The sequence below is a fragment of the Artemia sp. Qi Xiang Cuo genome, chromosome 1, assembly GCF_049724085.1.
Source record: "Artemia sp. Qi Xiang Cuo chromosome 1, ASM4972408v1, whole genome shotgun sequence".
Taxonomy (NCBI): Eukaryota; Metazoa; Arthropoda; class Branchiopoda; order Anostraca; family Artemiidae; genus Artemia; species Artemia sp. Qi Xiang Cuo.
In genome coordinates, this window is record NC_142794.1 from 5,440,237 (window position 1) to 5,465,775 (window position 25,539).

Sequence of the window (25,539 nt, forward strand, 5' to 3'; positions counted from 1 at the left end):
GGATAACTCGTTTACCCATGGGTTGGTAATTCTATTTGAAAGATTTGGTAACTCCAGATTTGTCCATTTACCAAAGACTTGGTAGCTCTATATGGAAGAGATTGTACTTCGGACTAATGGTTAGACTATGGATCGGGAACCCTATTTGGAAAAACTAGTTACTAAAGACTAAGTGTTTAGGTATGCCGTGGAAGCTCTATTTGGAAGAGTTGGTAGCTCCGAACTACTCTTTTACTTAAAGGTTCTGCCGTATACTATGAAGGTTGTTAACTCTTGACCAATCGTTTACCTATGGCTAGGTAACTTTGTTTTCAGCAGTTGGCAACTGTGGACAACTCACTTACCCATGGGTTGGTAATTTTATTTGGAGGATTTTGTAGCTGTGGGCTACTCGTCTACCAATGGGTTGGCAACTCTATTCCGAACAGAGTTTACCAATGGATTGGTAACTCTATTTGACAAAGCTATTTACTTCTGACTGCCTGTTTACCTATACCCTTAAATTCTATGTGGAAGAGTTGGTAGTCCTGGACTAGTGTTGTAACTGGTAAAATCGGTGATGGTAAAATTCTATATTTTACAGATTTACCGTAATTTTACGGACCCTCGTAAAATTGGTATTTTACCTGTTTTACGTATTTTACCAGTATTTTACTCATTTTACCGGTATCTTATATATTTTACTGACGTATTTTACATCTTATATATTTTACTGACGTATTTTACCACGGCTTGCAATTTTCACAGCACAAAAGACCGTAGAGGCAGGAAAAGACAGATTTGGATAGGATTTTGTTTTGTGTGTAGCTGTATTACCCGGTTTAAAAGACCGTCTGTCTGACTTAAGTCTCTTTTTATCAGAACGATAGAGTGTATTATAGTACAAGTAATCATAATTTTTAAATGGTGAAATAAAATTATATCAGTTCTGTGAGCTGTTAAAGACAGAAAGGGCTTCAAGCAGGATTGACATATAACAAACAAGAAAAATAATGAAATCAAACAGCCGAGAAAAACGAGGGTAATGTCGTCAGTGGACAGAAAAGAAGTGAAAATGACAGAAGCAGATATTATGTCAGGGACTTAACCCCAACCGTCTTCAGAGCTCAAAAAAGAAAAAGAAAAAAACTATCTTTTTGAAGTAATTCTTGACAGGGTAGAAGAAAGACTGAATCAAACAAACCTATAGGATATTTACCTGAAACTTATTATTTTAAGGCTTACATTGAGCTTTTAATTGTTGTTTTAAATATTTTTACATTTGAGAATCCGATTTTTAAATCCTACATGCTTTACCTACAATAAACATGATTTCCTTGATTTATATCATATTTTCCTGAACATTTTAGCATACTTTCCGCAGCACCCCTCCGATAATATAGTCTTTTTTAATCTAAGCTATTAAATATACTATATATATATATATATATATATATATATATATATATATATATATATATATATATATATATATATATATATATATATATATATATATATATATATATATATATATATATATATATATATATACGTATAATAAACAGCAAAAGTGAGAATACCTTTAACAAAGCCATATCATCCTCTACAGTAGTCGTCAGACTGGAACCATGATGAACAAAATTATACAGTTGTATCAGATCTGCAACATCCTCCCTTTTCAAGTTCATAAGCAGCGTCTTTATTAAGCTATCTATTCTTCTCTCAATTGTCAGATGTAACACCATAGGTCCATAGTGTCGTGTTGACCACAAAAGATCAAAATCCTCATGTTTTTCAATGTGACTATATGTATCACGAGTCACGCGAATGTATTGTGGGTCATCCGGCTCGTGCACAGGCACGATCTAATATAAATATGTAACTTTTCTTCTCTAATAGTCTCTAAAAATATGTATATATATAAGTAAGATTTCTATTTTAAAGATGAAGTAGAACAAAGAAAACACTTTTTAAATTAGATTGAATTTTTAAAACACAAATGTACATACAAGTACCCAAAACGAAGCGATTAAAAATAGGGTAAATAACACACAATAAACAGGTTTCCCTTCATGAACGATAAACAAGCTTGGGGAAAGAAAGAAAGGGAAAGATAAACTCTGCGGAAAGAAACAATCCAGATGAACACATCGCTGGGAAAAGAAATGTAAAAATCAAAAAAGAAAGATTTATATCTAGGAAATGAAGAAGAATAAACAACATTTGAAAGATAAAAATCATTTTTTAAATTTTAAAAAGATTACATTTTTCGGTTTCACCTAAAATCAAGCGATTGGAAATAGGCTGAATAACAACAAGTTGAGCAGTTTTAATAATTTAAGTTCCCTTCACACAGTAAAAAGAAATTAAAAACCATGAAAAGAAAACAAAATGAAAAAATTAATAATAACATTAAGAAACCTTCTATTTCTTCTACATCGGGCGCGGTATTTTATATTTTTTTTTCTCATTGGCTTTATTTCTTATTTTTAGGGATGGGGTAAATTTTCTGATTTATACATATAAAAACAATCTATAGTTATTTGTATATTTCTTGGGAAAGATCATATTTTTTCGAGACAGGATTTTAAAATTATAGTACGAGGCAATAATAATTTTTTTTTTTTAATTAAGCAAGAAATCTTTTCATTATGAAAATAAAACATTTTCTTCTGTGTTATAAAAAAAATCTCAGTAGTGTCTCTTATACACTCAGCACTTTCTGAGGAAAGAAACAACCATGGTGAACAAATTATTTTGAAAAGATAGAAACAAAGACAAAATTTGTATCAAGGAGATGGAAGAAATTAAAAGAATCATAAAAATAAAGAAAAACTTTAAAAAAAAAACTGGAACTACTAAGACGAACGTTAAAATAGTTTTATTTTTGATATTTTTAGGGGTGAGAATATAGAGATGGTGAGCTTAAATAGTAAAAAAAAAAAAAATTTGAAGTTATATTTTGAAAGAAAAGGTGATGAAAAGAGGCAGAATGGAATGTTATTAATTGTGATATGGGCATGTAGCCATATTTGAAAAATGAGGAAAAAGAAAAAGAGAGTTGAGTTAGAAAGATTTAAAGGAGTAGTTAGGGGGAAACTTGTGCTGCACATTTAGAGTTTTCAAGTCCAAACCAACCGACAATGTCGATTGTTTTACTCCACAAATATTTTGCTCCAAACGATGCAGCAGAAACTTGTGCTGCACCTTTAGAGTCTTCAAGTCCAAACCAATCAACAATGTCAATTGTTTTGCTCCACAAATGTAGTCTATAGCTGATTACACACTACATGTGGCCTTGGTACAAAAGGTCTACTTTTCTCAAAGTACTGCTGATGGATTGTTACTTTGCATGAAAGAGTTCAAAACTGTCAAAATCATGATCATTTTACGTATTTTACGGAAGATTTATAAATTTTTTTCTGGATAAGAATGAACTGGCCACTTACTCTGTCCTGACAAAATAAGACACCAGCATTGAAAGTCAAACCTTGTTGAATCTAAAAAGGTTTAAAAAAAAGTAACACCATAAATAATATAGTAATGCAGAGTAAAACTAAAAGAACAAAGCTTAACAATTCTGCCAGTAAACGCACAGAAGAATTTTTTTTATTTGTTTATTCATTTTTTTACTAACTTGAAGTTCCGCTCATAATATTTTCTCATATTAATTAAAAAAAAACAATCTGAAAAAGATGTTTTTCAAAGAAAAGTAAAGAGCCATAATAAACTTAAGACCAGCAAAAATAAATCCCTGTATAAAGAAATAAATAAAACCCAAAACGAAAAGAAATTAAAATAAATGATCATATTAAACATAAAGACAACATATACTGACAGATGAATAAATAAATCTTAAAAGAAGCAAAAATAAAATTTAATATCCTAGTCAAACTTAAAACAAACAAAAATTACTTCCAGCAGAGGTTAGTTACCGCGCCGTTCCCTCTTCTACAGCCGTGGAAGTTCTGAAGTCTAATGTGCCATTAGTGTTTTATTGAAAACTATTTTTACTTTGAATAGTATGCTTTGTTTTTCAAAACGTCGACGACAAAGAAAGAATAAAATACTATAATAATCAAGGTGACTGAAAAAATTAATGAAAATTAACTGTTTATTATATATTTACAATTATAAATGCCATATATAATTGTAGTAATACCTGGAAACTCAGCAATTAGAGAATTTCTTTTCACGTTGTTTTTTTTTCAAAATTATGAATATAAAAAAAAAACTTTACAATAAAATTTGTTTTCAGTAAAGCGCTTTTGACGCTATGAGAAAATTAAACGAGACATTTTTCATGTGAAACATTAGACCCATATTTCTCAGTGTATTAAAATAGTGTAAAAGAAATACACATGAAAATTGAAAAATGCATTGAAAATAAATCAAAAAATTATTTTAAAACTGTCTCGTTTGATTTTCTAAAACATTTTCTAGTTTATTTTCACCATATTTCCCCAGCATCATACACATTTTCATGTACATCATATACTTTTTCACTATTTTACTTCATACACTGAGAAATATGGGCATATGCTCCAAATTCCAAACAAAGTTCAGGTCAATATAACCTTAGCCAAGTCAGTAGAGGAAAAGTAAAGGAAAAGTCAGTAAAGGAAAAAAAATCCAATCTTGCCTTACCTCTTCAAGCTGTGTCTTCGTCATAAACTCGTACTTGGGACTCCTAAGTCTCTTCCCTAGTTTTTTGGGGTTAAATATGCGATTCTCGTCTCTACCAGTCAAAGTTTTCAGTCTAGCTTGCACATCTGGATTAAAGAAGAGTTTTGCTGGATCTTTCACAGCATTAAAATCTAAAAGAAAATGCAGAATTCTGAGGGTTTCGGTTACAATTGAGCCGGCTCGCTCCTTATTTGCAGTTTGTTACAACGAACTGTTTGATTGACCTATCTATTTATCTATTCCGGAGAGCATTCTGGCGGCTGAACCATTAGGGTTGTTTAAAAGTATGTTAAAGAGGCATTTATTAGGTAAGGGTTCAGTTTTTTTTTTTTTATCATTACTATTGTAGAATGGACATGTTTGGGAGCTATTCGCTATATTTATTGTTTTTAGCATTAAGCACATATTTGAAGACCAAACAAACATTAAATAAGTGCAAAGGTCCAATCTTTCAGGAGGAAGGGGTCAGAGGAGTTCTTATATGGTGAATGGCTTAATTCTGACAACAAAATATTTTTAGGTCACTACCTTTTAATTTTTTGTTCAGATGGGAAGAGCACTTCAAACAAATCGCTAATAAATCGGTGTTCCCCTTGTGTTCAGCTATGGTAACGGAAATCACTCAGAAATTAGAAATAGAAAGTGTTGCAACTTTTGGGCGAAAACGAAGAGATACAACTACACTAGGCTTTTATGGTATATAGCCCTTCTTCAATGTGTTATTACCATTGAATATACCCCCCGGATACAACTATATATATCAACTATATATATACAACTATATATACATACCCCCTGGATACAACTTTTCATTGGTTAGCTTTTACTTTAGGAAATTTTAGTTGTGAACTTTAGGTATCAAAGCTATAACAGAGTGAAAAGTAAATGACTTAACCTTTTCAGGACTAATGAAAAAAAATTCTCATACAAGTACCAAAGAATCACACAAGTATCATATAAGTATCAAAGAAGCTTAAATTTTACACAATGCATTTTACTAAAGTAGTACCAATCATAAATAGCACATTTTTCTTCTATGAATACTTACAATTTAATACCAAAGTTGATAAAGTCTGGAACAATTAAATTCTTCACAAACCTTCGAATTTTCAGAAGACCCTTTAACCATAGATGACAATGGAGAGCCATTGCCCTCATCTAACTAAAAAATTCATAAAGAAAACCATGAGAAATAAATTCTTAAGTTTTTGTTAAATTAAGGGTGTGGTCCCAGCCTGTTCTCCTTAGTAAAATTGGAAGCTCAACCCCCTCCAAAAAAAAAACACGAAACTGAACTGGCTCATCAACGAAACTTTACTTTCCCATCCTCTTAACCATATGAAAGTCAGCATTTTCGATAATGTCATTTAAAAATTTTATTTTGAGTTTGCAGTAAATTGTAATAGCAGAATAGATGAAGCTGTGCCAGAACCTCTGGGGACAGCCAAAACCTCTGGGGACAGCCAGAACCTATGCAGATCAAACCTGTTTGTCAGAAGACCTTCAAATATCCTGTTCAGAAGTTTTTCTAGTTATCAACATTTTATTCAGCATCCGCCAGAGAAGGTCACATATATTTTACCTGGATTATCGTGTCACCTGTGTGATTTTGAGACAAAATTATATTTTTGGCAAGACTTGAAACATAGCTGATTGCTTGCTTTGCACAAGAAAACTTAAATTAATCGGACGTCCGATTAATGTCGTAATATTTGCCGTAATGTCGAATAATATCTCCTTTCGCGTGAGCCAGTTGAATAATTAAAAGTTGAATTTATCTACTTTACTTATTGACAATATTCTTTCGCCTTATACATGTGAGGCTACGTCTTTGATTTTGGATGAATCATCTGATCATTGCATAAATATGTCGGATTATAAGATTCAAAAGACTTTGATTAGAGAAATTATATCAAGAAAGAGAAATTTTTCTCTAACAAATTAGACCTTGGTGTAGACCCTAAAGATTTAATATTTAAAAGTAGACCATGGTGACTTGGATTGTAGAGAAGTTCTAGCTGAGAGAGATTCTAATGAAGCTCTAGCTGAGATAGATCCTAATGAAGTTCTACCTGACAGAGATACTAATGAAGTTCTAGCTGAAAGAGATCCTCATGAAGTTCTAGCCAAGAGAGATCACAATTAAGTTCTAGCCGAGAGAGATCCCAATGAAGTTCTAGCCGAGACAGATCCTAATGAAGTTCTAGCTGAGAGAGATCCCAATGAAGTTCTAGCCAAGCGAGAGAGATCCTAATGAAGTTTTAGCCAAGAGAGATCCTAGATCCTAATGAAGTTCTAGATGACAGAGATCCTAATGGATCACTGGATATTTTTATAGAGTTTTAAATGAACAATTAGATCATCATTGTCCTTATGAAAAAAATGCATTGTCAAAAATATTTGCCAAGAAAACCATGGATTAATTATTCACTCCTGATATCAGTTAATGAAAAGAATCGTCTATATATAATCGTCAAGATAGGAATGAAACATTCATCGCCTGATAATATCATACGATTCAAGAACTATACAAATTCGCTGGTGAATACTCTTAGAATGAGGGACTTTCAGCCCTCCCCCCGGATACTTTGGGGGATTAAATCATCCTAAAAGACGAAATATCATATTTTTGACCATGCTGAATAAAATGGCTATCTCAAGTTTTTGATCGGGTGACTTTGGTAAAAAATGAGCGTGGGAGGGGGCCTAGTTGCCCTCCATTTTTTTCTGGTCACTTAAAAAGGGCAATAGAACTTTTAATTTCCGCTCGAATGAGCCTTCCCAAGATATTCTAGGACCACTGGATCGATACAATCACCCCTGAAAAAAAAAAGAAAAAAAAAAACACGCATCCGTGATCTTTCTTCTTGCAAAAAATATAAAATTCCACATTTTTGCAGATAGGAGCTTGAAACCTCTACAGTAGGGTTCTCTGATGCACTGAATCTGATGGTGTGATCATCATTAAGATTCTATAACTGTTAGGGGATGTTTTCCCCTTTTTTAGAAAATCAGGCAAACTACTATTGAGCCGGGTCGCTCCTTACTTACAGTTAGTTACCACGAACTGTTTGAAATGCGGATTCACCTAAAAGAACATGGGATCTAATTAAACAAAACATTGGAAACAACTGCAATAATTTTTACCCAGAATTATTAATAGATAAAAACGGTCTGGAGTTAAAGGAACATGAAGCGGAATCTTTCAGTACTCATTTTGCTAGTATTCGTTCTGATGTTACTCGTGGTCTTGGCTTGACTTCAGCTTATTCATATAAAAAGTACTCAATCAGAGGATACAAGTATGTTTTTGGCCCCAGTTAGTTTTGATGAATTCCAAAAAAACTTAGTAAATTTAAAGCGAGGTAATTCACTAGGCTTGGATGGACTTTCAACTAATCTTTTGAAATACCTTGCATCTGTAATTCATATACCTCTTGTTTATATTTTAAATTTGTGTTTATCTTATTCTTGATGAATTTTTATCTTTGTGTCATTCTAACCATCTCTGTATAAAATTAAATAAAAAAACAAGTTTTTTAAACTGAAAGTAAGGAGCGAAATTAAAACTTAAAACGAACAGAAATTATTCCGTATATGAAAGGGGCTGTCCCCTCCTCAACGCCTCGCTCTTTACGCTAAAGTTTTTTATTATTTTAAAAAATAAAGTTGTGAGACAGAGTCAAACTTTAGCGTAAAGAGCGAGGCGTTGAGGAGGGGACAGCCCCTTTCATATACGGAATAAGTTTTTTAAACTGAAAGTAAGGAGCGACATTAAAACTTAAAACGAACAGAAATTATTCCGTATATGAAAGGGGCTGTCCCCTCCTCAACGCCTCGCTCTTTACGCTAAAGTTTTTTATTGTTTTAAAAAATAAAGTTGTGAGACAGAGTCAAACTAGCCGTTTGATTTATCTAGTCGATTATCTAGTTGATTTATCTTGTCGTAGAAACTCGAAAAAGGCTCATTCGATTGGAATTAGAAAGGCCTAGTGCCCTTTTTAATAGTCAAAAGTAATAGGAAGGCTTGATATTTTTATAGTAAAGATCGATGTGGATATAATGTATTATTTTTTTGTTGTTGTTGTTGTTTAGACCAGGGCACTTTGTATCAAAGAAGTAGCGATAGAAAAATTATTTGTAGTAATGGAAAAATTTCTTATTTGTGGCGATAGAAATTTCTCCGATAGCGCCAATTATAGCGCTGGAGATTGTGTCAACTAGGCTAGCGCCGCTCTCAATTAATGGGAGAAAATTGAATATGTAGACATATAAATGTAGCCTCTTTTTTCTCGAGCTATCTAGAGATCAGATTCCTTTGGGAGCATTTACCTTGGAGACTTACGAACTAGTTACCTATTATTGGACTAGACGCAGACATATAAATGAAATAAACACAAATAAAAAAGACTATAGATTTATTGAACTTACATGTTTAGTTGCACAGGAACGGGTCACTTAAATGACAATAACGGTGACCAAAATACAATAAATTCGTCTGAATCTCTCTAGGTCTGATGTACTAGTCGTTTCAGATCTGACTTAAGATTAAAATTAAAAGGCACATTTACCCCACTCCCAAACGCAGTTCTTCCCAAACGCAGTTCTTTCGTCCTGCGCTGTAAGGACTGCCCGCCATTGGCCCAGAGGACAAAGGATGTAAATCTTTCGTCTAATGAATTCTTTAAGATTTTTCAGATGACTCAGGCGTTCCCACGATTTTTTTGCCATTTAAACTTCCTTAGAAATATCGTACGTAGCACTTTTCTTGATACTAATTATCTTAGCGAAATTCAAACGACTAGCGTCGTTTTTTTGACTGATGCTAGACCGCAGTTCCTCTTTTTTCTTATTAAAAATTTATATTCTATGAAACTGTATTTTAAATCCATTAGGGGACGTTTAATTTATGCCCGAATAATCTTTAAAAAGAAAGAATATTGTATTTTAAATATATGGTATTCTACTGCTGGTGCAGACCAGGGCACTTTATATCAAAGAAGTTGTCATAGGAACTTCAAAAAGGGCTCATTCGATTGAAAATAAAAAGGGCTGATGCCCTTTTTAATAGTCGACAGTGATTGGAGGGAAACTAATCCCCCTCTCACCCCCACCCTTCCATTTGCCTTTATATTTAAAAACTAAATGTTGCCATAAGATTAAATCAAACTGCACTGTGTTAATGCTAATTCCCAATAAGTCATCTTAGCAGTGTCCCAAGAACGACTGAGGGTATTATGTTCAAACTTTTGGGGCTGCTTCTGCTCTTAAAATTTAACCAAATCAAAATACTGTAAGTGTATCCAAGCTATCTAAGAAAGTAAACAGATTTTGTTGCAAATGGTATCAAGTTTTCCATTTCAGGTCAACTAGAGGAGGTATGAAACTAAATTAAACACTACTTTTTGTGTCCAGATTTTTAAAAGGGTGTATGTTGTTAAAAATTGCTGAAAATTTTTCTCCAGCATACAAATAGCAGGCCAAACTATAAAATCTTAAAAAAACGAAAATATTTAAAGTATTATTTTCTTTTTCTCTGAAAAGACTATGTCAGTATAAAACAAACAGAAATTAATTAAAAAAACTTTTTCCACAAAACAAGTTTTTCAAAGAAAAGTTAAGAACTCCATTAAACAAAAAATGAGCAAAAATAAAATCAAATAATCTACAAAGCGTGAAACTACCACAAATCAGCATCGATGAATAAATGAAACCCAAAAAGAGCAGAAATTACAATAAATAACCGAGTCAACCTCAAAACGAGCAGAAATTAACAAAAGTTGGGCTCAAAACCCCTATGCCTTCCCAAGGCCAGAACATAATTTGCACTTTACTGAAAAAATACAAATGAATATGTATTTTCAGTTTAATATACATTTACTGATATTTAGTAATCAAAATCTTAGTATTATTTGATTTATTTAAGTTATAAAAGTAAAAACATTTATATTTTTTTCCGTAAAGTGCAAATTATGTTCTGGCCTTGGTAAGGCATAGGGGTTTTGAGCCCAACTTATGTTAATTTCAATCAAAGCTTAGAGATAGCCATTTTGTTCAACGTAGTTGAAAGTTCTGGAAATTATGTATTTAATGATGACAAACCCCCAAGAGTCCCCAGGACAAAGGTTGTAAGTTATGCCCAGGGGCATATAAGGTTTATAATGATAGAGTTGTCGTAAAAACTTCAAAGGGGCTCATTCAATTGGAAATTGAGAGTGATAGTGCCCTTTTTAATATTTGAAAGTGATTGGACGGTAACTAACCCCTCTTTCACGCCCACCATTCCCCCAAACACATCCAATCAAAATTTTCAGATAGCCATTTTGTTCAACGCCATTCCATATATAGAGATCCATGATTTATCTAGACGATAAATCATGGATCTCTGTTAATATTAATAGCCGTTTGTCGGAAAAACGATTGTTTATTTTAAAAAAGTTCATTAAAAGTGCCCATTCCTTTGGACATTTGAGCACCTTCTCCCATCCTCGTGCTCAGTTGCAGCTACAATAATACAAAGCATAAAACACTGCACAGTTCCTATCACAGGCAGCGCGCTAGCGCTGCCTAAGTAAAGAACGATGTAGGCACAATGTGTTTTTTATTTGTTCTCCATACCCAGGCTCTTCGTATCGAAGGAGTTGTCGTAGAAACTTTGAAAGGGGTTCATTCGATTGGAAATTGGAGTGACTAGTGCCCTTTTTAATAGTCGAAAGTGATTGGAGGGCAAGTAGTCCCCCCCCACCCATCATTCCCCCAAATACAGCCAATCCAAATTTTGTGATAATCATTTTGTTCAGCGTAGTTGATTTCCAAATAGAAAATATGTTTTTAAGGAGGACACTCCCCAACAACTCTCAGGCCAAGGGTTTTAAGATATGACGTGGGGGCATATGAGGTTTTTAGAGAAGGCTGTGTCGTAGAAACTTCAAAACAGGCTCATTCGATTGGAAATTCAAAGGGCTAGTACCCTTTTTAATATTCAAAAGTGATTGGGGGGCAACTGCCCCCCCCCCACGCCCAGCATTCCCCCAAACACATCCAATCAAAATTTTGAGATAGCCATTTTGTTCAGCGTAGTTGATTTCCAAATAAAAAATATATTTTTGGGGAGGACACACCACCACAGCCCTCAGGGCAAGGGTTTTAATTTATGCCCTGGGGGTATATAAGGTTTTTATATAAGGCCTTGTCGTAGAAACTTCAAAAAACATCATTCGATTGGAACTTCAAAGAGCTAGTGCCCTTTTTAATAGTCGAAAGTGATTGGAGGGCAACTAGCCCCCCCCTCCAACACCCATCATTTCTCCAACACCCATCATCATCATCATCATTCACGAGGATGGGAGAAGGTGCTCAAATGTCCAAAGGAATGGGCACTTTTAATGAACTTTTTTAAAATAAACAATCGTTTTTCCGACAAACGGCTATTAATATTAACAGAGATCCATGATTTATCGTCTAGATAAATACTTTCTTGTAAAATATCAGATCTTTCGTTTTGACCCCCCCCCCCCACCACCCCTTCACAAAGATACGATTGCCTTATTATGGCATGATGATAATCGATCTGTATTACAGTGTGTATAGGGAAAGAGGTTTACTGCTACATTTTCCTGCACTCGCTGTAGTTGTATTATGATCAGCTTGTATCTAAGAAGTTCTTCATGGAACTTTTTCTCAGGAACTTTTGACTTCAATTTCCACCTAAATTCTCCCGTAAAAGCAGGGGAGAACAGTGGGGTTGAGAAGGGTGAATACTAAGCTAAAACTCACTTACTGTCAGGAGAAAAGGGGTGGGTTCAAGATGGTTGGAAAAACCTTCCCAGTGAGAACTTTTCTGTTGCGGATAAAATATAAGTTAAATTTCAGTTTTATTGTTTACTTTCAGTTTAAATTTTAGTTTTGTGCCCTTTATTTTGCACTTAAATCATGCTCTATTCTTGTCAGGGTAACTCCAGTTTTAAACACAGTTTGTAGCCAGAGTAACATTGTTGTCCACTAAAATATTGAAAGAAAGTGAGCTTAGCGGAATCAGTGACAATGGTCACTGAAATGACGGAAGCTGGATTTTGCTGGAAAATATTATATTGTTTCAAAAATTACAAAGTTTTACAGTTTTTTACTATAATTTTGATCTTGTGCAAAGGAGTAAATGCAGGGTTCGATGCCTGATTGTTGGTCTTTATGCTTCACTGCAGTAATTTATAACCCGCTCAGAAGCCAAATCGGTGCTTCAGGATTGTGAATATCTTTGATTTTAGTGCTAAATTGATTGATTAATTTTCAAGATTTTTCCGTAAAACGTAAGGTTTTGCGACTAGACTATAACTGGGATTGGCATGTAAAGGACAAGATGTTTGTATCATTGGATTCGCAGTTTATTCACCAAGTCGCATTTAAGATACAACTTAGACGTTGTAGAGAATTTTCGTACCCTTTTCATTTCTTTTCGGTGAATAGTTAAATGTCAGAAAAATTAAAACACATTCAAGCAAAAAATAAAATTAAAGCAAAAATTTAGTCCAATAGATAGTCAATAGATGGATCGTAGCAGACACATTCTGGTGGCAGAAAACCATCGGAATGATTGGCGACTCATTCTTGTTGCCTGGGGTGCTTTTGGATACACAAGAGGATCTTGAACAGGGGAAATAGACCCTCAAGTTCTTGTGTTTTTTGGAAGTTCTTTAAAGCTAGTTTTTAACAAGAGTCAGACGTCACTTCAGCAAATGGATTTGAGTGTTAATTTTGCTTACGTTTCGCATCAAAGTTGAAAAATTCGGTTTTCTTGTTCGGAAAATTGTGTTCCTAATTGGTAAAAGCTCTCTGTTTATGCTCTAAAAAAAGATGTTTTTGCATGTGCATTCATTTCTAAAAGGGGTAAAAAATTATTTTCTCTTGTAGTTTTCTGAAAAGGACCTTGCAAAACTTACCCTTATTTTGTCGAAAATATCCGAAAAAGTAGGATTTACATCCTTTAATTGACTTTCTTCAACTGATTAATGACACTGTAATCAAAATTAGCAATTGATTGGTTAGATGATGGATCAAAACTTTCATTCTCTAATATGAACAGAATTAGCTGGTCCGTTTTTTTTTATTTTTTCTTATTTTTTTATTAAAAAATTTCAATTATAATGTTTTCTTAATATAACAAAAGCATCTTCTGAAAAGTTTATCCTCTGGGGCGTGGTTGCATGTTTGACTGACTTCACTGCCTGATTCCCTATGGTTCATCTTTTAATATTTCAACTAAGAAAAAGTCATAGGCTTTTTCCCTGTGTGTAATTATCTCCAAAAAAGTATGTCTCGTCAATTTGTCACAGGCTCAATTTGGAGGCACATCCATCACAAACCAATCAAGATGATTTTGAACCACTTTCATCGTGCTTGCAGCAGTAGCTGCAACCTAGTAAAAGACGAACATGGCCCATAGTAGCCAGAAATAGCCCAAACCCCCCTAAAAACGTTGTTTCAGAGGTAGCTTCAACCTAGTTAACAAAGTTTTCTATTATTTTTCAGATTCCTGTTCGTATTATTTTATGTAAAGACCAATCCGTTTAGTGCATCTGAACTGAATCTAGAGTTCTGAACTGAATGAAAAACTGAAGAATTTTTTATTCTTAGAGAAGACTAAAAAGTTGAAAGTAATGATTAGAGTTATCTTTAAACTTGTATTTAAGTTGGACTAAAAAGTAGAAATCTTTTTCTCGAAAATCTATGAATCTGAGTGAAAGCAAAGGGTGCAGAATGGATTGGACTTCACATGATTTGATTTTTTAGCTCGTTTTCCTTTTCATACAAATTTTTTTCAGTTACGGATTTAAAGCTTAGATCAGTATGGTATGTATGTTATGTAGAAACAGATCAGTTTAGTGCCTCTAAACTGAATCTAGAATTCTGAACTGAATAAAAAATTGAAGATTTTTTATTCTTAGAATACTAAAATGTCGAAAGTAGGCTAATAATCAGAATTTTTTAAACTCGTATTTAAGATGGACTAAAAATTAGAAATTTTTTTCTTGAGAATCAATGAATCTGAGTGAAAAAAAAACGTGCAGAGCGGATGGGACTTCACATGATTTTGATTTTTTTAGCTCGCTCTCCTCTTCTAACCAACTTTTTTCATTTATGAATTTATAGCTTAGATTAGTATAATATATAATATCTATGTTATGTAAAGACCAATTCGTTTAGATCCTCTTGTTTTCAATTATTTTCATAGATTCTCGAGAAAAAGAATCTATATTTTTTGTCCATGTTTAAAACAAACTTAAAATTTTTCTTTTTCTGTATTCTCGTTTTTGTTTTTGTAACTTTCTATGCTTAAATGCTTTCAATGGTGAAACAAATATTACTTTCCAAGCTACCTTGCTTTCCTTGCGAAGAATGCAAAATGTACATATCCTAGGCACTTGCTGAGGAACTTATTCCCATAGCAAAAACAAAGTGTTTTATTAAGAGAAAAAAATAAAAAGATTCTGCCCTAGTCTCTAGATCACTTTTCAACAGTGACTCTTCTCTTTTAGCTATAATCATAAAATACTTCAGCTATAATCTTCGAGGGATCGGGAAAACTTTTGTAGCAAACATCCAAAAATCTGGAGATAAGGTGATGTTGGTCTTGTTGTGCCTTGTACACAAGCCGTATCAGCTCCTGTAATAAACGAAAATATGTTGAAACAAGAAATACCACTTGGGGTCAGTGTTGCCAGATTTTGGGTTTAAAGTGAAAATGAACATGCATCAAAAGCTCCATTTTTCAAGGAAAAATGTGACAAATAAACGATCCTCCCCAAGATATGTGCCGATCTAAAAAATATATGCCCAAACGCCTCAAAAAAGTGTCAAAATGGCTTCCATCTGGCCACTCTGCTTGGCGTATTTTGTAGCAACTGAAGAAAGAAATACACAATACTACCGATTTATTTATGCCGAGAGAGGCCAGAACTACTTCAACTCTTTGGCGGTTCTATTCATTTAAAGAAAGTTGTTTGGAAACCTAGAAATGTGTGAAATCAGCTATGCTTTCAACTCTGTTACTGGCAAAAACAAATTCTCAAAATTATGTTAAGATTAAATTAAATCATAGTATATAATGTCTATCACTATCATTGTGCACCTACCATTACTTTGCATTGTGATAGCCGCTTATGAAAATATACAAGGATTGCTTGTTATGTGGTTTCCTTTAATGCTAATTTTGTATCTGTAAATTATTGTAAAGATTATATAAATAAAGAAACCTACAAAGCAGAAAATACAAAAATTGGAAATTACATAAAAGGGCGAGGCATTTTTAACAGAAGCATTGGAAACGAAAGAACTGCTTCCCTTGTTAATGCTAAAACGAATAAATTGGACAAGAATTTAGTACCCCCACAGAACTCTGTAGGATCACTACAAAACAGTCCTTTAGCAACACAGTAGCAGAGGGCAGGCCAGATCAGCACTAATGTTCAATCAGCAACGTTTGCCACGTCAGCAAACGATAAGGAAAATAAAACAGTTCAACGCCAGTACGCAAGAGAATAATTCATTTGTCAAATATTTAGGTTGACTGTTTAATATTTAAATATTGTTTTAGTCAGGACTAATAACCGTGATATAATCAATCTCCATGAGTTTCGGCAGTTTGTCTGATTATCATTTAAGCTGCGTGGAAGTGGATTTTTCATGCGTGTAAAATCAATTATACCTTATCATATGTCTATTTTTACCAATGAGTTGAGAGATTATGTTGAAATCTGCGATGTCAAACTGGTAAAGACTGTTAACAACAATAGTAGGAATTGGAACTGGGACAATCTGTGACTAATGATCAATCTAGTAACTGAGACAGCCTAAAGCATAGTAATATTTATTTTTAGGTGTTTTAGCTGAGCTAGTTCAAAAAATGCTTTGTGTCATTTTCGTCAAACTCGGGTATTTACCTCACATCCCTAAACAGAGCATGCTTGATTAAAGTAGTAAAAGCCTATTGAATCCTAAAGATACATTGTATAAAGCGACCAGAACAGCGTCAACACCCTATACTCCGACCGTGAATATATATATATATATTTACAGGTGAACGGGACTCCAAAACTAGATCTACGCAATAGCCTATGACGAAAATCTACTTATGTAAGAAACTATAATGGGACTTAGAATTTGTTATGATAGAAATTATATTTTTAATAAGGTTTTCTTTAGATTCAAGTGTATAAGTTAGTTGTGAATTATTGATAATGTCGTAGTTCTATTTTAGCTACTGAAAAATAACCACTTGAATATTATGGAGAATCTCGACAATGTTGTTAACCAATTATACACTGTAAGTTTATTTTATAAATGATCAATCAAGATTTTTTGGTAGTGGTGCTTTATACGGAGACTTCTAATGAAGTCAAGTTTGGTAAATTCTAATGAGGGGGGAAGCTTTACATCCTTGTCACGAGGAGCTATTTCGAAGCACAGGGTCCATTTAAATGATCTAAATTAATAAACATTTTAACTCTAGAGGAATAATGATAGTTTTTAAGCTTTAAATACAGCTAATTTTGCTTTAAATGCTCTGCATCTCTAGGTATGTATTTAATTTTTTTTTCCAAATAGTAAAAATAGGAGCATTTATTTCTGTCATAAAGCTACTTATTGACGGATTTATTTCCTGCATGGTGTGTATTTAAATTTTATTTTCTAAACATAATGGGAGTGTGTTATCAGTCTACCTAGCTATATAAATTTGACAGTGTATCCCCCTTAATTCTGCGGTTTAGCCTTCTCTATTTTTTCATTGGCTCTGGGTTCTTAGAAATATAATTTCTATAATATCTACAGGATTTTATTTTTTTGTGCCATTCTATTCTGTAGGCTCTTCTGAAGGAAAAACGATACTCATGCATTATATAACACACGAAAGAAGTCAAGTTTGGTTAATGCTAATGAAATGAAATATAATAGGATGAAAGTGTAATAGTTGAGAAACAAACTTCGGCTATATATTTGTACATTAGGGGTGGGAGGTAAACGTGATAATTTACATTTCGTTTTCATTAGAGTAGAAAAAAACGATGAATAAACAAAGTGAAAACTCTTTTTTTTGCATCGATATAGAAGAGGGGAAGGGGGTTAGGTGAGTAATAGGGGACGAGTTTTGTCTTTCACTACACTTTGTACGCTTTTTCTCTCCATGAAAAAAAAACAAAAATTTAAATTCTTATTAAGGAAAATGTTGAGCAATGGCCCCCTCAAAAGAGGGCTAGGATTGAGAATGGTAACCGCTCAAGACCTTCAGCCATTGTTTATGTCACACTTTCTGCGACCTCTATACAAGGTGAAAATGCCCTCACCCACAATGCAAGGCCCTCAGTCACCTCTATACAAGAAAGTGAACTGCCAATGAAGTTGATGGCCCCGCAAGGTGTTGTTGATGATCTTAATGTAAGTTTAAACTTATTGATATTTCTCAAAAAAGGTTAGTAACCGTTAACAATTAATTCTTTCAAAGAAAATATATTGCTCTCCTATGACGCTAAGCCACTAATACTTCAGGCTGATTTGACCGGCTCGGTAAACAGGTTAAAAACTTAATTATTGAGTCCTGTCAAATACTCATCCGGCCTGTTAAATCTTATGAATTTGCGCTTAAGCATAGCAATGGTTTCACAAAAAAAGATACTTTTCCGGTCAAATTAACAACATATTTTCTACAATAAATCTTATGAATTGCAAGAGGGGGCAGGTGTTGATTATGATAAATAATTGGATATGGTAATTGCTTTGCATTTTGAGTACTCAGTGTTTATATGGGGAGAGCCTTACATCCTTGCCATGAGAAGTTATTTCAAAGCACGGGTCCATTTAAATGATCCAAATTGATACACCTTTTAACTCTAGAGGAATAATGATAGTTTTTAAGCTTTAAATACAGATAATTTTGCATTAAATGCTGTTCATCTCTACGCATGTATTTAAATTTTTTTCTAAATGGTAAAAATAGGAGCATTTATTTCTATCACAAAGCTACTTATTGACGGATTTATTTCTTGCATGGTGTGTATTTGAATTTTGTTTTCTAAACAGAATGGGAATGTGTTGTCAAGCTTATATATCTAATTTTAAGCCTATATGCTTGGAGTGTGTTATAAAGCTTTTATATCTACATTTGGCTTTTTTGTGCCATTCTGTTTTATAGGCTTTTCTGAAAGAAACATGGTACTTATGCATTATATAACACACGAAAAACGTCAAGTTTGGTTAACACTAATGAAATAAAATAGGATGAAAATATAATAGTTTAGAAACAAATTTGGGCTATATATTTATACATTAGGGGTGGGAGATAAAACACAGCATATATTAAATTCGTTATTTTGCTTATAGTATCTTGATGATGATGTTTGGGAAGTATTTGCATTAAGCGAAGAAGAAGCAAAACTACTTATAAAATGTTCCGATAAAATTGAAAAATGGAATATTTATGTGAATAGTTGGGATCATGAGGCTCAAATCATATATTTTGATTTAAAAATGTGGATTTAATTGTAAATACTTTTTTATATAGTGTTGATACTGATCAGAGTAAAACTGATTTATACATTTTTCGACTCTAATAAAAACAGGATCAATCAGACACACTGAAAATAAGAATTCTATTTTCTTTGTAGGTTAGAACGGATGACATATTGTCACTACCTCCTTCACCTCCACTAGTACCAAGTCAAGGATTATATGATCTTTTTGAGGAGACATCTTTAATTGCACCACCGAGAGATTTTCGTGATAATCAATTCATTGAATTACCAGCTGTTGACAATGAGCTTGAGTGGTATAGTGAATTCTTAAAGGAGTGTTTCGGTGGTATTGAGAATTTTGACGATTAACATTCTAACACTATCAAAGATAATGACTCCGAATGGACCGATGACTTTTTAAAACAATATTTTAGTGATAGTTATGTTAACGATTCATTTGATGTAGCACCTAGCACAGTTGAACAAGGCATAGAAGTTAGTTTTGTACAACCTTATCAAGGTGTGTCAGAGTGCGATTTTGGTTGGGTAGATCAGATAAGTCCTAGCAGCTCTAGAATTTTAGATTTTCCAGAGAGTTAAATGAGAACCCTCTCCCCACATGTTTAATGGACATAAACCCATTTCGGCCGAATGTAATTTGAAGAAGGAGAAAATAAATTTTCTTTGGCCGATTCTCAAAGTCTGAACACACTCGAGGCTATGTTAAGCGAACTGGGGGATTTAACTCCACGCACCAACCCTAATGTTGAGGTTGAACAGAGTTGGGGAGGTGATGGGGATATGCAAATCTCATTAACATTATCAGAATTTTATTTAACAAACTCTATCTTGAATACAATAGATGTTTATACCGCCTTATTTGGGAATCCATTTAATACGCTAATGGCGGGGAATGTTATAACTGATCCGATAAATATTGTCCATACATATACGGACAAGATTTGAACACTTCTTGAACAACAAAGTCGGGCTTTGGGAGGTCGAGACAGAATAAAAGTCTCAATAGTACTAAAAATATTCTATTTAAATGAAAATCAAGGTGAAGTTTATTATCATTTTCTGCACATTGAAATGCTAACCCTTCGACTCCAATTGGTAAATTATGAGAGCGTTTTTATGGAATGGGTAGATAGCGTTGTCACTAAACTGGATAATTATAATGAGAAAGGTAGTGGGTCTGTGGTTTTATTTATTGAAAATTTAAGTTTAAATATATGTAAATTTAAGAAAAGATTTTATTTTAAGAGGTGAGGCGGGGGAGAGGGCTACAGTTTTAAAATATAATCCAGATTTAGAATGCTGTAAGGGGGTGCAATGAATCTGTTTCGAGACGGGACAACAGTGTTTCATGTACACGTTTCTTATTATGGCCTTCAAACCCCTACAAGCTAATACTTCTAAGAAAAAGTTGGACGATTGGGCTGTTAATGGAATGGAGGGGTCATATTTTCCCAGAGTAGATTTCAGTTGTTTAATAGGTAAATTTCCTGTAACACTCAAAGGAATAGATATTTTTGAAAGGGCAAACGAGCATTTAAAGAACGGTGTTACAGTGCTACAATATGAAACGAAATTTGAGGAGGGGGTATGTAGTAATAAAAAGGGGGTAATATTTCCAGTAAGAGCTCCGTTGATTGAATTCGTGAAGCAATGGGTTTGAATTTCTTACACACCACCTTCAGAACCTGATTCAATTGGACATTCTAATCCAATTACTGATATTAGTAGGATTCCGGGTGGGGGTAAGAAATTTGGGGTATGTTGCTATTGTCCAAAGTGTTTATCCAGATTTCGTAGCGATTTAAACCTACAGAACCACATGAAACACGGTAAACGTTATGGATATCAATCTGCCCATAGAGTAATTTTATGATTTAGATATTTTTAAAATACACTTTTGCAAAGTAATAAGACCAGTTTGGACTGTAAGGCTAAATTCACAGATGTGAACGATCCACAAAATTCAAATGGTATTAAAGAGCATCTAGATATTGCAGTGTCTTATGCCCACACTGAAAGGGATTCTAGTAAGAATATATGACTCTTAGATTAGTTGAGACATTGGATGATTGGTTTTGTATGGTCACAGTATTGACTAAACTAATCGTCACAGTGAATAAGGCAATCTCCTTGTTGCGGCGCACACATTATCCTATAATGTTATCGCCAGAGGATTTCTTGGCTATTATTAAAAGTAAGAAAATATGTTGGGTTTGTAAGGGGAAATATGAAGAGGGGAGTAAAACAAAAGGGAAAGAGACTAAGGAAAAAGGGGGAGGTAAAGGGAAAGTCCTTGACCTTGACCATTTCTGGTAGGAAATATCATCAGGGGGGAGTAACTTTCGTGGGGTGGCACATCAATCATGCAATGCAAACGTAAGTCAACAGTACTTTATATCGGTTTTTATTACAATTCCAAATATGATTTGAAATTTACTATACCTGCATTAGCGCGCATGCATAACAAAGGAGAAATTGTAGATGGCGCATGGATAGATACTTATTTTACCTATAACATTATACCCAAATCATCTAAGAAGCTGTTGCTTTTAGAATTCAAGTGGAAAACATTGGATAATGGCCATCCTTGCTGGAAAAAAATCCGTTTTTTAGACTCCTTTAGTTTCTTTCCCAAATCTCTTTGCCATTTAATTCAAGTACAGAAAAGTGACAATTTTGTTAGTTTCCCCCTGCTTAAAAAGTGCTTTCCAGATGATAAAATGTATGACTTATTAACTTGTAAAGGCATATATTCATATGATTGTTACAACTCGAGATCGAGGCTAAGTGAGGAGAAACTTCCCCTCATTGAAGCATTTTGTAATTCCCTTACTGACAATCAATGCACGACCACCGACTATGAATTTGCCAAGAGGGTTTGAGGTAAGAGAGATGTAAAAATGGATGGGATTATTGCAAAATGTATTTGGCAAGTGATGTATTAAATCTTTTGGACATTGTCCGCAAGAACACTGATAAAATCTATTTGGAATTTGGGTTGGATATAGGCTATTATTTTTCAACTCCACACCTGGTGATGGATTTAATTCTAAAAATCAGTAGAGAAGAAATAGGTCTAATCACCGATGAGGATCAACACTTATTTGTAGAAAGATCTGTGAGGGGGGGTTATGTTTTTCACGGGGACCTTGTCATGAAAACTGATTCAGCTGGGCAGCTGTTTTTCAAGATATGAATTTTCTATACCTCTCTGCAATGTCTCCATACTGTTTACCCTGTGGCAATTACAAATGGCTAGGAAATGCTTGTTCCTTAGATTTCCCCAACATTTACACTGTTGAGGAAAATGGCCCACAATGATATTTTTTTTAATTGACGGACAAATAACAATGGAGCTCCCCGACTCGGTAAAAGATTTTTTCCGTGCGTAAATAGAGCTGTGGCCAAGGACTCTTTGACTCTATACAATATGTCTTTGGTTGAGGATATGGGCATGCATTGGACCCCTGCCAAACAAAAACTAATTGGTGATTTGGAACCGAAACAGAATATAGGTGTTCATCATGTTCTATTGCAATGGATGGTAGCCAACGATTTCAGGGTCACAAAGATACACAGAGCTCTACGATTCGATAAGAAGCCCTATTTGAAAACGTTTATTGACACGTTTGTCAGTAAACGTTCACAGGCAAAAAGCAAAGTTGAAAAATAAATTTATAAGCTTATTTTAAATTCAGCCTTCAAAAACATGTGTAAAAGTTTACGAAACAGGGCTCGTTGTGACGTTGTGACCAGCCCCCGGGAATGAGCTCAAATAGTTGCCAACCCCAACTTCACAACATTCACTGTCATAGACTCCAATATGGTTCTTCTACGCAGAAAGAAAAGAAATGTTGTTCTAAATAAAAATATTGCAGGTGGCAGTTCGATACTAGAAATTTCCAAGAAACTCATGTTGTCATTCTTTTACAATGTGTGTAAGGTACAATAGCCGAGGGAAGGGGATCTCAATTTTAAATGTGTGTTATAAATAGTGTTGATTTTTCTATTCTCATTCTTATCGCCACCGTCACAACCACCACCCTCTAGTATGCAAAAGAGTAGGGGACATTACACTACGTGTTTGCGTTCAAAATCGATGAAGTTTTGAAACATGTTTATGAAAATATTAGTTAAGGGGGAAGTCTTAGTTCCCCCACAACACTTTATAAAGTAGCCATCGTCAGCGGCGGCCCTATATTCCAAGAAGACAGTACCCCCTAGATCCCTGCATGCAGAAGAAGCGGACAGTACCCCTACCACACAAGCGGCCTATAAACAATAAACATCCACACATCCATTCACATAAACATCCGAATAAATACCATACATCAAACTATAAAACCAACCATACATCAGTACACAACGCAATCTATACAATAACATCCATGGATCAATACACAACACCATCCATACAAAATATCCATACATCCATACACATAAACATCCATACAATAAACATCAAATAAACACCAATACAATTTACAATAAACATCCATACATTCATACACATAAACATCCGAATAAACAACATGCATCAATACACATAACCGACCATACATCAATACACAACACGATCCATACAATAAGATCCAAACATCAATGCATAACACTATCAAGACAATAGAATCCATACACAAAATCCACCGACATGATTTTTTAGCTTCTAAGCAACTTCCCGTTGATTTTATGAAATTTATGTTTGATGTAGGAATGGAACTTGAGACACATGATTTCTTAAGGTAAAAGATCGACACGTTACTCGACTGAGCCAACAAGCCATTGAAAATATTGTGATTTTAAAAATACATTCAATGTACTGTTTCCGGGACATTTACAAAATGATGTTGAGCGTTACAATATCTCAACAAGTATTTTGCACATTCAATTTATCAATTGGATTTATGGTAGGGGTTAAAAGTGATTCTGTTGATGTTTCAAAGTGTATTTTGGAATTTTTTCGTTGAATTGTAAGACTTTGAATATTTTTGTAGTGTTTTTTCATGGTTTATCTTATCAATGTTATATTCTATTGATGAAACAAAAGTGTATTTTGGAATTTTTTCGTTGAAACGTTCACTACGTCTCAAAAAAGACTACTGAGAAATAAAGCAGGAGGTAGAACAAATGATTAAGCTTTCATTTGAGAATATATTTAATGAAGAGACTTAGACGAGCCATTTTCATGCCATGTTTTAAACTATCCAAGATTAGTTAAGTTTCTAAATAAATGTTATGCACGAATATACTTAACGTTCTATTATTAGGATAAGAAAAATGCAAAGAAACTGAATCAATGAGTGTTGTAAATGGAAATTTTTGCAATATTTTCTGGTGCTCACTGGCTGAAAGTTCTTACCCGTTTATTTGCTTGACCTTTTCTTAAGTAATTTTTAACCAACATGGTCTTAAAACCTTATTTTGAATCTACAGAAAAGGGAAAATTTTACAAGGAGCTTAATTATTCAAAAACAGATATGCTGTTTTGGCTCCCTGCTGTATCACAAATGTACTATCTCTAAACGTATTATTCCGCGAAAGACTTTTTTTGATAAATAGAGATTAGGTGCAAGTATTCTTTTTTTTAGCTTACTTCTTTAGTTTTGCCATTGAGTTGACGTTTTACAATATCTGGCACATCCCCCTCTGATATGCTCTTTCGTACTTTATCCTCTGTATTGGCTTTTTCGTTACAATCCTTCTTCTTTTCTATCTCCATATCTGTTTTCGTTGGTAAAATATCTGTGAAAATAAAAAGAAACAAATTGATTAAGCGGTTTAGAACCAAATATCAAAGTTATACGATTGAAATTTGAAAAAATAATATCGAAACAATAGACTGTATTAAGAAAGACTTTCTTAAGAAAGTTTATTGAGAAAACCCTCTTAATAAAGTATAAATGTATCTGCTCGGTAATGAATGTCCCAAAAAAACCACACTGATTAGACCATACTATTTTTCTATTTATGAGAATTTAAGAAAGTTTTAGAGAGAAAAACGGATTTAATTTAAATCAAACAGTGAACAAAACGTACTAGAAACGTACTAAGAACAAATACAACAAAAACCTTAATTAGTAAAAAATCTGAATATTTCAATTCCACATCTGGGAGCCTTTATCAACAGTAAGGAAAAAAAGAGAAATTAAAAAGTAATTTAAATCATTTAAAAAACACACAAAAAACAACAACACAACAAAAAAGACAGAAAAAAAAGAACAAAAGACAAACAAATACATAAAACTCACATTTTAATAAAACTCCCTCAATACTGCTCAACTGTAATACAGAATAGAAACACCGACATCTCTAGATATTTTTCCTCTGTTGGATCAGATTGTCCTTTAGG

The 25,539-nt window shown here is 33.7% G+C and overlaps 1 long non-coding RNA gene across 1 annotated transcript; it reads right to left on the reverse strand.

The window, feature by feature from the left end:
- Window positions 1-15,107: 15,107 nt before the first annotated feature.
- LOC148955938 (uncharacterized) lies at window positions 15,108-24,863 on the reverse strand. The gene is made up of 2 exons (XR_016142111.1): window positions 24,784-24,863; window positions 15,108-15,328 (listed from the first exon to the last, which is right to left on the reverse strand). It is a non-coding gene; the product is annotated as an uncharacterized LOC148955938 (long non-coding RNA).
- Window positions 24,864-25,539: the final 676 nt, after the last annotated feature.